The following is a 15,685-nucleotide window of genomic DNA, read 5'->3' on the forward strand; positions in this document are numbered from 1 at the left end:
AATATACACATGCTGCATGTGTAACACGCACAAAACCACGCAAAGCCAACGCAGCACATGCTGAATTTCAAAGCTAGTGCCGGTGACTGGAAGTAGATATATAGACACAATCTGAAACACATCTAGTTTAAGTAACAAGTGAATTTGCTATGTGCGACCATTTCGGGGATTTGCCATTTGGTCTAATACCATTTGGTTTAATATCCATTTCGTCTACATCCATTTCGTCTAAAGCCATTAGGTCTATATCCACTATGTCCAATAATTATTTTTTAACCATTTGGTCCGATAATCATTTAGTCTAATAACCAATAATAAGTCTAAAACCATTTAGTGGCAACAAGTGGCAATTAGCCTTTCTGGTAATAGATCAATTGAATATAGACTAAATGGATATTAGACGGAATGGTATTAGACCAAATGGCAATAGACCACCATTTCACAATAAAAATTGATAATTGTACATTTAGTTCCCATTGTACTGTGGATTTCAGGATTTTTCATGTACTCATCTTATCACTTAGTTGGATAGGTAACAATTGGCAACATGTAATCCATGCAGAAAATACTAGTTGAGAACCTTGCAGGTAGACTATGAGCTTATATTAATAATTAATTAAATTATATAACAGAATTCCAAACTTGCATATAAAGTAAGACTGTAAACTCAATTACAACTATTGCAATCAAAGAGTTTATATTAACTGTTGCAATCAAAGTCATTCTGAAGATGTTTATTGCACCATAAAATGAACAACTATATATTGGTTGAGAGGTTTATTTAACCGATTATACAATACAAATAATTCACTGTACCCTGGAAGTGACTTGAAGGCCAGTGCATTGTTGCAATCAATACAATTATACAGGAACTTATTAGTTCAACAACCGAAGTGACCCATATTCAGGGACGGATTCAGGATTTGTCAAAGTCAGGGGGTGTCGGGGGGGATGTACAATGTTTCTTCTGTCTCTTTCTCTCCTTCCTTCCTTCCTTCCTTCCTTCCTTCCTTCTTTTATGTCCTTTTCCTCCTCTTTTTGTCACTTTCCCGCTTTTGGAATTTTTAGGGTGTGTGTGCCACATAGCAGTAATGTTGATCTGCCCCTGATATTGGTGCATACTACTGCATAGTAACTCATAACTTTGCATGGGACAGATTTTAAAACAACTTGTTGTTGTTTTTTTCAATATAGGGATTATATGCATCATGAATTTAATATTTTTCATGCCTACCTGTGGTCTTGTCCTGTTGATATTGCACAATTGACCATAGACCCTACTTTCTAGGGTCTGTGAATTGACTAATATGGTGATAGAAATTTTAATTAAATAAGAACTGCATTATAGGGACAATTACTTGTCTTTAGGGTAGGAGCTTTTGGGAAGATCATTTTGGTGGCTATCTGTGAGTTTTAAATGCAAGGGTGATTTACATGTAGCAGAATGACCCAAAAATGATACACCTCATGAGTTAAGAAACTCAGGTTTGCCTTTATACCAATTACCATTCTGTATGTAGGACTTTTACGGGGACAAAAGATCATGCACAGCCATCAAAACATATTTAACTAATCAATTTCTGGGGATTTGAACATGTATTTGACCTTGTGGACACGTGACCACATACACTTGTGGGTCCTGTGCATGCTCATCAAATGCCCTGTTGTCAGTGTGTGATTGGTTGTGATGTTGTTTACAAGCTTTTACAGCATGCAACATCTTTCTGAACTAATTTTCAAATATTTTCAATCAGATGCTGAAAAGGTCTTTAAGCTTATACATTGATCTATACAAAAGACATATATTTGTGGAATTTACTTTTGGTATCGGCTTGGAATGCGAACAGCGTGCAAATGCATGTAGCACAAAAATGTATATGCGTCATGTTGCAAAGGATTCTGGGAAGGGTGAGATATCTTCTCTGATAACTATAAATACCAATAGGCCTACATGTACTATGTATACCCGATTTGTTAGTCAAACACTTCAATAGGCAAATTAACCTACATTTATGGTGTTGTTAGTCATGATGACATACTTTGATTCATAACCAAACAGTGATTGAATGTTGATGGGTTATTCTAGTTGAAGTCCATATCCCCTATGGTAGACGTGACCTAGAACTTTCTCAGTGGGGGGGGTCAGCAGGCTAACGGTAGAGTTGGAGTGTCATAAATGGTATTGGTATGAGCATGGGGCTACATATAATAGTGCTACACATCACCTTGATCTTCTACACAGGGGTGTAGATTTCAAATGGCATCACCCATTCAGGATATTCCATCTGGAATTCATACTCCCTGTTTGGTCATGTCTTCTATAGGGGATGTATAATAGATTTCAACTGGAATAGCCCATTGATGGTTTAATAAAGTTTATGTAGACACTCAGAAATACTGAAAGATCTCTTTTTATAAAGACAAAAGTAGCATAATGTGTGATATATCAGAGATGTGAAATAATGTTGAATTAAGGGAAACACTAGCTGTTTCAAAGGTGCTGCCGTCCCATTGCCAACATACACAAACAATCAACTCATTTTGTGATTACATTTAAAAAACTTTAGCGACTTTCTTTGTGTAAAGCCAACAATTAGATACATGCAGTGAAAACGAGGTTACAGCCTGCTTGGCCTACGTTGAGTATTACATAATGGTTTAATATGTTGAATCCAACCATGATCCTCTAATCCCTTATCCTAAACCTAGCCCTAACCCCGGGGTCACTCCCATTGTGGCCTGTACACCATCCGCGATAATCAACTTTTGAAAAGCACCCTAAACAAGGATTTAACCCTTGGCTAAAAACAATACCCTAAACAGGGATTTTATTCCTTGCATCAAATTTCATACCCTAAATTTCATTTCCGCGTATTAGCAATTGCAATTTTGCTACCCTTTTTCCCAATATTTCATGTTTTTGACACCCTAAACGCTTCACGCGATCGTGCTTACCCACCTAAAAACTACCCTTTTACGCGTTTTAATAATCATGGATGGTGTACAGGCCACAATGGGAGTGACCCCCGGCCCTAACCTAACCCTAGTTTACCTTATTTCATATTTGAAGTTATTTTCGACATAGCTGACCTTCGACATAGTGGGCGGACACCGAAAATGTTGTCACTGTCTGTGCTAGATAAAAAGCATACACTGTAGTCACACACAACAACAAGCTCAGTTGAGTCAGTTGAGTAAAGGAGATGACAGCAAAACAAGCGCTGAGTCATGATATTTAAAGAGATGAACAACTGAAGATATATTACATCAATTTAGTGATGAAAAAAAGGCTCACCATTTTACTCATGTCATTCAGACCATCAAAAGATCAAGAACGATGCTTGTCCGATGTTGCAAAAATGGTGGGCCCAAGAGCAAAGGCCCATGAAAACCACTGTAAGCAGATGGACTCAATGCTGACTTCCAACATCACTGCATTACCTGTTGTTGATTTGCAATATATAAAAAGTGCGAATTTATGCAAACAAAATGCAGTGATATATATGATATATTATGCCCATCAATGAATGTGTAAGCATAGTTGCAGATATACATGTAGTTACATGATTTAAAAAGATGCAGAAATAAATCCATCTTATTACAAATGTACTTCTTCTTTAGTTTCTGTAGTTTCTGACCAAGTCCGTCAAAATTTGTTAAACCTCTCCGCATAAGAGTTGTCTGCAGACGACAAGTTCATAATGTCTTGTAATATTATAAGAATCGCATTTAAAATTGCCATAAAATGGGTTAACCCTGTGGATACTACTGGTCATATAACAGCATTTCTGATTGGTTGATATCTTGAAATGCTCATTTCAATAGCCAATTATGACTAGGCTTTAAACTATTTATGGTCAAACTTGCATTTGCAGATGATCTTATTAATGGTCAATCAGTAGGTACATGTAGTTCACATGGGGTTAAACTAGTGATAGCGTAGTGCAGTGTCCTTTGTACCTTCAATCGTGTCAATTGCACTTGTACAGAGAATGCGCATAATGCATTCAGTGCAAGTTACACTATATTACGTGAGGTACACATATTAACTTGTTATGCCTCAGGTTGCCGATGAATATAAATGTGTTATCTGATCTGAAGTGACAATATGGATGATGGAGGCCCCTCACTAGGATCGCAAACATGCTCATCTATGAATACACAGTTCCTAAAAACCCCAATAGGCTTCCACATATGTACATTGAATGACCTTTTAGTATGTTGGATACAAAAACTCATGCTCCATTATTTGAGGTCAACCTTTGAGCTATGCTTGTTGGATAGAGGTTATTGAACTTTGCCAGTATAGATGATATTTTGGCTCAAAGTGCCTGTGCTGCTGATAAAAGCATGAATGTCCCAATTTTAGTTTTACACTTCAATTTTATGTCAAATATGCAGCAATGTACAATTAGTAGAGGAAGGTAACGTTGGGAGAGGCCTTTAAAGGTCTTTGAAAGTATTTTATTCAAAAAAAATATTCCCAAGGACTTGAAAATCAATGGGATTTTAAAAGGAAAGGTCTCTGTATTGGTTAGAATCTGAATTTAGTAAACAAGCAATCCAAAATAACAAAATGACACCTTCATTTAAAATATAATTAATCTTATTTTGTTTTCTATGTGCAGTGACTTATAGTCTAATCTTTGAAAACTGGATTATTGAAGAGATTCAGGATCCTTGTACTTAAGGCAGTAAAAAAACAACCCTGTTCTACTGGTCTGACCGACCCAGATTTTGCGTTTTGGGGATTTTTTTTAGCTGTATGCAAAAAACAGCTATTTGTTTGGCCAAATTATTTGGAGTGACTCCTTGACTGAAATTTTGTGAAAAATTGAGCGATTTTTTCCCGATTATTCAAGATGTCAATGATTTTTAGGGTAATTTATCCCCTTCCGGTAAAATGCGGACCAACCTACCCTATATATAGCCTACATGTACTTGGCAAGTCCACATTTTATGATAAAACAGGAAGAGAGCAAGTCTTATAAACTATAATTTTCTAAATAAAGTACTGAATGATAATCTATTTTAATACAGCATAAACCCAACTGGATTTATCTTGATCTATTTCACACATCTAATTTTATATGATCTAATATTTGACTGACTTGAATATTATAAGCTGTTATAATTTGTATCATTAAATTGATACATCTATTTCACAGGCTTACCATACATATCCTTGAATAGTTGCCCTGGGGTGTTGCATTTTCCAAGGGGAGGGCGTTTATTAGAGGTCATTTTAGAATGATATCTTGTTAAAATCATTTAGGTATTAGCTTAAAACTCATACCTAAATGGCAAGCTATATACATTGTACTTAGAAATGATAACTCCGGTTCACTTCCGGGTTTATGATCAGACTTTCGCAAACTACCAATACCATTCAGCAATTTTTGAAACATCTTGGTTGAAAGAAATAGTGGGGGTGCATTTAATTGAAGGGAGGCGACTAGCTATTTGAGGATACGGTGTGTAATAGTCCATATTGTCAACCAGGGTTGGCGATTAAAAAAAAAAAATCAAAAAAATTGATTTATTTGATTAAAATCGGATTTTTTTAATAAAAAATGATTAAAAAAAAAAATTATTCCAAGAACTGCTATACCCCATGATAAAGTCAAAAGAGACCAGTGGAATGCTAGACATATGCACAATCCTATCATGTATTTACAAAAAGTCAAAACGCATTTTCAGATGTGAAAATTTCACAGAAAAAATTAGGTAAAATCATGGGAAAAAACCTGTTGAATTCTGCACCTTGAAAATTATTTTTTTAGCAATAGATAAAATGACATCATAGAGGTATTTAATTGTACCCAAAAGGTGTAGAAACATTACAAATGAAGTAAAACAGTCAATTCAAGGAAGAAATTAACTTAAATTTATCAAAATGGTAAAATTGAACAAGTTGATATAAATCAGTGATTTAAAAAAAAAAATCATTTGATTTAAATCGCGCCAACCCTGTTGTCAACAGGTTTTCAAACATTTGCTTTGTATATTTTCAATCTGTCAATTAAAAATGAAAAAGAAGAAGCTATCACAATATTGCTTGGTGCCTAATGGAAACGAACATTACCAAACAATAGTCAGTCCATACTCCATATCATGGGTTTGCTGATATTGCTTGGTGCCTAATGGAAACGAACATTACCAAACAATAGTCAGTCCATACTCCATATCCTGGGTTTGCTGATATTGCTTGGTGCCTAATGGAAACGAACATTACCAAACAATAGTCAGTCCATACTCCATATCATGGGTTTGCTGATATTGCTTGGTGCCTAATGGAACGAACATTACCAAACAATAGTCAGTCCATACTCCATATCATGGGTTTGCTGATATTGCTTGGTGCCTAATGGAAACGAACATTACCAAACAATAGTCAGTCCATACTCCATATCATGGGTTTGTTGATATTGCTTGGTGCCTAATGGAACGAACATTACCAAACAATAGTCAGTCCATACTCCATATCATGGGTTTGCTGATATTGCTTGGTGCCTAATGGAAACGAACATTACCAAACAATAGTCAGTCCGTACTCTATATCATGGGTTTGCTGATATTGCTTGGTGCCTAATGGAAACGAACATTACCAAACAATAGTCAGTCCATACTCCATATCATGGGTTTGCTGATATTGCTTGGTGCCTAATGGAAACGAACATTACCAAACAATAGTCAGTCCATACTCCATATCATGGGTTTGCTGATATTGCTTGGTGCCTAATGGAAACGAACATTACCAAACAATAGTCAGTCCATACTCCATATCATGGGTTTGCTGATATTGCTTGGTGCCTAATGGAAACGAACATTACCAAACAATAGTCAGTCCATACTCCATATCATGGGTTTGCTGATATTGCTTGGTGCCTAATGGAAACGAACATTACCAAACAATAGTCAGTCCATACTCCATATCATGGGTTTGTTGATATTGCTTGGTGCCTAATGGAAACGAACATTACCAAACAATAGTCAGTCCATACTCCATATCATGGGTTTGCTGATATTGCTTGGTGCCTAATGGAAACGAACATTACCAAACAATAGTCAGTCCGTACTCTATATCATGGGTTTGCTGATATTGCTTGGTGCCTAATGGAAACGAACATTACCAAACAATAGTCAGTCCATACTCCATATCATGGGTTTGCTGATATTGCTTGGTGCCTAATGGAAACGAACATTACCAAACAATAGTCAGTCCATACTCCATATCATGGGTTTGCTGATATTGCTTGGTGCCTAATGGAAACGAACATTACCAAACAATAGTCAGTCCATACTCCATATCATGGGTTTGCTGATATTGCTTGGTGCCTAATGGAAACGAACATTACCAAACAATAGTCAGTCCATTCTCCATATCATGGGTTTGCTGATATTGCTTGGTGCCTAATGGAAACGAACATTACCAAACAATAGTCAGTCCATACTCCATATCATGGGTTTGCTGATATTGCTTGGTGCCTAATGGAAACGAACATCACCAAACAATAGTCAGTCCATACTCCATATCATGGGTTTGCTGATATTGCTTGGTGCCTAATGGAAACGAACATTACCAAACAATAGTCAGTCCATACTCCATATCATGGGTTTGCTGATATTGCTTGGTGCCTAATGGAAACGAACATTACCAAACAATAGTCAGTCCATACTCTATATCATGGGTTTGCTGCCATTATGCTCAAAAACATCATTTGTCCAAAGGCGACAAAAGAAACCCTGTTCTACAGGCCCGACCGACCCAGATTTAAAGAAATTTGGGGGACAATTTTTCCTGTCCAAATGAATGCCATCCCAAATTTGGGAAATTTCAGGATTTTTTTTTACAGATTTTGGGTGATTTTTAAGGTCATTTGCAAAAACAACAACACCAGAACAGAACAGTGCATAACTTGTTGCAAGAAGCTAACAACCTCCAGAAGGTCTCCTAACTATACAAATGTTTACCTCCAGGTCCACTCAGATTTCTTAGTAATAAAGGTAAACAAAGGATACCAGTGGTCCTCACATTGTTCTACTCGCCCACTTGTTCATCTTGGAAATGGTATCTAATGAATCACTGTGATTGGTTAATGAGATGGATACACTTATTTCTGATGGTTTTATTGGTCAAATCTTATATTACAGTGATCTATCATTTATGTTTTAGAACTTGGTATAATACTTCTTGACATTGCCAAAAAAAATGAGAGAGAGAGTTTTTTTGGCTCCCATGTTCTGACATTGTTCATGCTGAGTTGATGGCGCATTGTGGGATTTTCTAAAATTTCAGATTGGTTGAGGGACACATGCCCCCTCCCCCCTACAGGAGCAATGGACACCAGATTGTCTGGGAAAACATGGTAGAGGGGGAGTCAAAGGACTTCCATCGCAGAGTCTAGGAAGCAATCCATATTAGAACTAAAAGACCCAGACTGAACTGTGGCTTGACATTGACCCTATCTGGGACAACCTTCTGATCCCCAGAAAAGGTATTCTCTGTACAAGTGCAATTGACAGGATTGAAGGTATGGAGGACACTCCACTAGCTATCACACCTGTGACATCTCAAAAACATCACTAGCAACAACAAATCTTCAGAGCAATAAAATCCGCTGAAGACGCTGGTAATGGCCTCCAGTACAGGGTGTCCCAAAAAAAAGAGGCCCCTCATTGCGCCCTCTTTTTCTCCTATTTTTGAAAGGTTGACCAAATATATTTTGGTATATAAAGAAACCTTCATTCGTTAGCTTTAATAAACCGAAACAATTATTTCAATCGGCTCATAACTTTTGAAGATATGCTCTTTTAAACAAATGAAAAGTGCATATACCATGCATGAATATAAAACATTCCTCGATGATAGCTTTATAAAATAACAACTTTATTTTAGGGAATGGGCTTTACCGGTGGGCTTATGGGTTATGGATTTTGTTTTAACTTAAAAGTGTCATTAATTTGGGCGAAATTGATGTGGGATGGGACTTCTTTTGCTTTACTTATGTTTTTCTCGGTTATTTTATGCCTTTTTGTTTTATTATGTTTCTTACTTTCTCACTTGACAACATAAATCATTTCTCTTTTTGGAATAAAAGGTAGCCCTGAAAAGGGCTGTTTAGTTTGTCTTTGGTTCTTTTGAAATGAGTTTACTTTGTTGCTCTGCCCTCTACCTGGTTGCCTCCTTGACAAATACAGGTTTCAGCCCTAGTCCTCATTGCATCAATTGCGTTGGGTACCAACCTTGTGCGCCGGATACTTGAATATAGCAGTAATACGCTTGCAAAGATCTTGGATTTTGCCACAAATGAAGAAATCAAGTGGTGTGAGGTCTGGTGATCTTGCAGGCCACTCCACGACATGACCCATCCCAACCACTCTGTTTGCTATCCATGGACAGAGGGAAAAACGGGTACTTGTCTATAAAAGGACATATCTTCAAAAGTTTTGAGCCGATTGAAATAATTGTTTTGGTTTATTAAAGCTAACAATTAAAGGCTTCTTTACATACCAAAATATATTTCATCAATATTTCAGATATAGGCGAAAAAGAGGGCGCAATGAGGGGCCTCTTTTTTTTTGGACACCCTGTAGAAACAGATTGGGTGAAGGATGATGTGGGTTAACCTCACTGTCAGCCTGGTAGAAATTTCCTTCACATATAGATACTGAGTACATGCAGATTCAGGGTTAATGTTCACCACTTACAAGTGATAACGGTATATTTCACACAATAATGTCTTAGTTTTGAGGAATTTGGCAAAGCACAGCAGGTGATTGCCATCCCCTATTTAATCACAACCAAAATGAATGGTACCTCCTCCGGGCAGGAAAGTACAGCACCACCTTCACCCGTATTCATTCTTTTCTCCTTCATGTTATACACATGCATGGACAGAATCCGCATATTATTTCCACCCATTTAGCTCCAATCAGACTATAGTCAGGTGGTAGACATGGCTGTGATCAACACTTCCTCTGTGGTGTCCATGACTCATGCTAGTCAAGGGACTGCCTTTCGGATGAGAGCGTGTCACCCAAGTCCCAGCCACAAGCATTTTCTGCTAAGCACAATTTTTATTACTTCATTGATTTTTTTTATAAAATAAGGATATAAAAACCCCAATATTTAATTTCCGGTACGATAGGCATTGTTATCCTTATTGCCTAGTTGTGTGTAGTTGCAGTTAGTTATATTTTGGCAATTTTTTAATATTGGACTTTTTGGTAGGTTTTATATCCCTGCATAGCTAAAAATCCTTGTAGACCCAAAGAGTACCGACTCAAAACGCTATCACTCAGAACAATTAATGCTTTACACACAGAACCAGTGACATAGCTTTCTTTTTTGACATGGGGGTGGGGATGGGGTTGGAAAAAATTTCTTGAAGTAGTAGTGAATTCACACCTTTTTGGGACAGAATAAGTTAATGGCAATTTTTTGCCATATTGGTGCTTTGAGACATAACATTTTTTTTAGCCTGAGCAACATATAAACATGGCAGAGTAGGTTCTCTTTGGGTCTAATGTCTTTAGAGCTAAATTTGTCTTTGTTGATGTGTCTTTAGATTACTTCAAGAGCTATATTTAATACTTTGACCCCTGATGGCCAGGCTTTATAAGAATAGGGATCGCCTTTGAAGTTCTTTTAGGTATAATTAATTGTTGTCTAAAGTATTTCCTCTATGGTTTTTCCTCTATGGGCTATATCATTTAAAGTCCCGACTCCCCCTGTGGAAGTTTTTGGAAATATCTTGCACAGGGGGAGTATGAAGTGGCATTAGCACATGAATCAATTTGAAACTCTCCTTACCTCTGTGGAAGATTCAGGTTGAATCTCTCCTTACCTCTGTGGAAGATTCAGGTTGAATCTCTCTCAAGGGTGTATGCAATTCAAATGGAGTTGTCTACATGTATATGTGTTCATTCTATTTGAAATTCATACTCCCCCTGTGGAAGAAATGTCCAAATTCTTCCACAGGAATTGTGTGGATTTTAAATGGAATAGCCCAATTTATATAATGAAATTCATAACCTCCGCATATCACGCCATATGTGCATCCCAATCAAATTGGTTGTTAGATGATATACGCACACCGGCGCGGAGGTTATTGATATCCATCCATGACCTCCGCGTACGCATCTGTTGCACCGGAACACTTCACGTGCACGCAACTACCATATTTGCACATGGCGTGATCGCGCAGTGCTGTTATTGGTATGTCCGTTTTAGCCTGTTCGACTTTTTGAAGGGCGAAATATAAGTTTTAATAAAAATTGGTTATTTCAACAAATTTCGGAGAATAAAATCTTGAGATTTGGTTGAGTGATGAGTTCAAAATGACAGTTATGAACTTTGTAACAGTTATATGTCGGGCATTGTGAAAAATCTAAACATTTTGCTTTGGACCTGGGAATATCCCTCAGGGCTGCGCCCCTCAGGATATTCCTCGGTTCCAAAGGCAAAATGTTTAGATTTTTCACCATGCCCTCCAAATAACTAATGCGCAGTTATTAACCTATAATCGTAAGATGTTCTAAGAAGTCGGCATAAATTGGAAGTGCTAAAGTAGTGATTAGATTATTGCTTTAGTTCAGAGACTGATTAGATGATTGCCCACGTTTAAAGAAAGTTCAGATCAAAGGTCATATACTGTGTTACAAGTCGTTCTGCTAGAAAGGTGTCTGTTAATCATAGACCTACATGTACTTACTGATTAATAACTATATTAATAGTTTCCTAACCCTAACTCTAACCCTAATAGGCGGGACACCACATATACAGTTGCTAAAACAGGCGCCCTATTCAAATGTTAACTACGGTAAAATAATTTGCATTTGTCCCATTAGGGACCCAAACGTGTGTCCACTCAGACCAACTGTAAAGAAAGCTTGCATGAAGCAGGTTAATCCATGCATGCACTCACAATCATCACATGATGTTATGCTGCCTTTGAATGTTTGGATTCCCTGTTTTGTTTTTGTACCATCAATATGGATGAAACTTTTATTCTCAATATCTCATATAACCCAGACTGTAATATGCCTGTATTATGTTAGAGTATACAGAGGAAACCTATCTGAGATATTATACTCAAAGCCAGCTGAATCGACTCGTAGCCTTCGATATCCAGTGAAAAACACTTGGGTGAAATTTCACCCAACTCACAATCCACTTAGAGAAGACACTATGTAATTTACCCCAATGTGACATTTAAACCATAATCTCTGTATTTAATTTCAATTGAAAGACAAGTTATGGAGATGAGGTGGAAGGTATCAGGTCTACAGACAAGAAGTTTGGTATCCATGGACTGACTGGTTAAGTGATCAATTTTGCATTGGTAAATGTTCATACATGTACTTTAACTAAGGCGAGTCAGTCTGTGCTACAGACCATGTACCTATCCCGGGGGATCACTCACATAACAAAGTGGTATGCATGCTCGTCCCAGCCCTCAAAAATGGACCCTAAATGGCGTAATCAGTGTGGAAAAATTTCACCCCTTATTGGCGTAAGGCTCTGTAAATCGTACCCCTAAAATATGGCGCAATTCGGCATAAGAAACTAATATGGACCCCTAAATGGCGTAAATTCTAAAACAAACCCACTGAAGTTGAACAAATATACCCTAAACGTCGAAACTTTACCTGAAAAGTACCCTTTTTTCTAAAAACGCCAACGACGCCCACAATGCCAAAAATCAACCCTTTTTCAACGCTTTTTGGGGACGAGCATGCGTACCACTTTGGTATGCGAGTGACCCCTCGAGTACCTATATTACCCATAGGGAGATAAACTACTGGGAACCACACACTCTTGGAAACCATAGTTTCCAATTGAAAACTCGCTTTCCAATTATTGAAAACCATAGTTTCCAATTGAAAGCTCGCTATTTGTGAGTCATCACGGTTTGCGACTCAATCGCGAGTAGTCTTTGACAAAGTCTAAGGTGAGTGGGATGACAGGAGCTACATTTTTCCAGTTTTAGCCATTTATTAAAAAACTACAGCATACTTTTGAATATTAATACATTTATCGTAATAGGAAATGAGTCAAGGAAGCCAATAATCGCAATTATAATTATATTTCCATATGGCTTGCAGTTCTTGAGATAAGGCTAATAGTATATACTAATGGACATTTTTGGTGCAGTTTTCGACCTCCAAAAAAATCATGCACATAGGGCAGAAATGACACCCCTTATATCAAATCTTGTAATCTCATAGAACCCATACCATTCCTCTTGTGAGTCAGCTTTATTTGTCTCAGCAATTGTGTACTTGTCAATGTTAGTTAGGGTTAGGGTTAGTTCATGCTCCCCTCTGACCATCCTTAACAGTTTTGAGGCTTTCCTCAGTTCACAAATCTTTTTAATGTCATGCTTTGAAATGAATTAAAATGTCAAGAGAAGAGTGTTAAATGTCTAAAAGTATTAATCATTGAATTTGATGGAAAGATAACTCTTCATAATATCTTTTTCAGATTGGATGGTGCAGGTGTCATTAAAAGCGTGGTTGTGTGGATACTACTCTCTTACACTCCCTCTGATTGGTTCATTTACATGATATAATCATCCCAGGGTCGGTCAGTCACAACTTTTTTTTTCTTCAAATTGACCTACATGTATAAATCACCAAAATCTATAAATATTTTGCAAATTTTCCCCAATTTCTTAAAGTCCGGGTCGGTCGGCTTGTAGAACAGGGTTTTGTTTTCGTCGCCTTGTAGGGTTATAGTGCTGATGTAACATGTACAAAATTTCATTGCTTTATTGTTAATTATTTCATGAGAATTCAGGAACTTCCTACTATTATTTATTTCCTATATGTGGTGAATGTGATGATGAAACAGACAACAATAACAACAAACACCAAGAAATGAAAACCAATCAATCAAGCTTTGTTTGTCATTTAAAATGTGTAAAAACTGTGACAATGCTCATTTTACCATCACATTTTCAACAGAAATATCGATTAAGTATGAAAATTTACATGTACATATGATCCATGTATGTACATTTGAGTACTGAAGCTCAAGTTAATAGTTGTATATATAGGTGACAAAAATAGCGGTGTTGAATATCGCATCCTAATATCAATCTATGGACTTCCTTCTTTCCAATTAGTGTTAATAACTTCCTTACCCTTCACATTACCTGGTAGGAAACATTAGACTATACTCTATTATAGAGTATAGTCTAATGTTTCCTACATAATAGGCCTATCATTGGGCTATTCCAGTTGAAATCCATGCCCCTGTGGAAGACATGACTTTAATCTAACACAGGGAGTGTGGATTCCAAATGGCATCACCCGTACCCACCTTCACATTAACCTGGTAGGAAACTTACACTATACTTCATACTGTAGGCCTATCTTGGGCTATTCCAGTTGAAATCCATATGTTACACCCCCTATGGAAGACATGACCTTAATATCCCATAGAGGGGTTTAGATCCAAAGAGGGTTTATGGATTTAATCTGGAAGAGCCCTAAATTGTCTCACTACGATAAAAGGAACCACTTGACACATTGGTAGTTATGAAATAATTGGCCAAAACTTTGCTTAGCCTCCGTAGTCTTAGAGACCTAGACCTAGCAATTTCATTGATTTATCTTTTTAGTTTTAGATGATGTACAATGTGAAATTGTAAGCACTGGTGTATATATAGCATTAATTTGGCTTAATCCATTAGGCTTAGGAAGCCTAACCACTAGCCATGCTTCGAGAAACCAGCCCTTACAGGCTGGCAGATTTTTAGGAAAGCAATTTTTGGGTTTTTTTTGAGTTGCATATTAGGCTGCTTTTTTGTATTTCACATATTGCTATCATCACTTTTAACCTTCCTGAGGTAATATCTCAAATGTCAGTTTATAGTTGGAGGGTATGTACTTCCCAGATTAAAAAAACAGGCTCTAGAAAAAAATTAGGACATATAACGGAGTCTCTGGACATAAAATTAGGGCCTTGTGTTTTCTTGGTGAAAATTTCTCAGAAATGAATACTTGGAGCTCAAGGTGTTAAAATTGAGCCAAAAGTCTCAGGAACTTCCAATGGGCTTCAATTGGGTCAGAATGGAGCTGAATATGGGGGTCTATAAAGTATACTGAACCCAATTATATTCATATTCAATTTTAAAAATGGGATTTTATTCTCTATCATGTCTATAGATGATGTAGGTTCAAAAGCTTCAACTTTGACATTTTGTTTCTGTGTTTCTTGAGATATATTCGGGGGATATATAAGTATATTATTTCTTCTTTATTTTCATATTATTTTGGTGAGATTTGTATGGTTGTACTGCAATACCAGTGTTTGGCATGTCAAAGCATTCACAGGAAATCTACTATATCCAGTGCAATGTTGATTTATTTGAGTATCTTACCAAATTTTGCCGACCATTACAATATGTGACTACATGTATAATACAAATCTGATATTGGCTTTGACAATCTGTTGCATTGTGTTTAATCGTGCTTTGCGTGTGCGCCATTTTACAGGTGAATGATTTCAAATTATGCGTATCAAGGTTGCAAGTAAAGCAGAAGATCATGGCCTTCCCATGATGCATTGGTGATATCACACATGGACTTTGCTGTAATTGGGTAGTCATTGTTCCTTGAACATCAGCAAAGTCAATACCGTATATCCTCTAATAAACATTTGAAATGTTCGAAA

General features: G+C 37.0%; 1 protein-coding gene across 1 annotated transcript in view; it reads left to right on the top strand.

Annotated features, from left to right (window-relative positions):
- The window catches only part of LOC140171939 (death-associated protein kinase 1-like), a 238,219-nt gene that overhangs the window by 40,555 nt on the left and 181,979 nt on the right, over positions 1–15,685 (top strand).

Source organism: Amphiura filiformis, chromosome 15 (genome assembly GCF_039555335.1).
Source record: "Amphiura filiformis chromosome 15, Afil_fr2py, whole genome shotgun sequence".
Classification (NCBI taxonomy): domain Eukaryota; kingdom Metazoa; phylum Echinodermata; class Ophiuroidea; order Amphilepidida; family Amphiuridae; genus Amphiura; species Amphiura filiformis.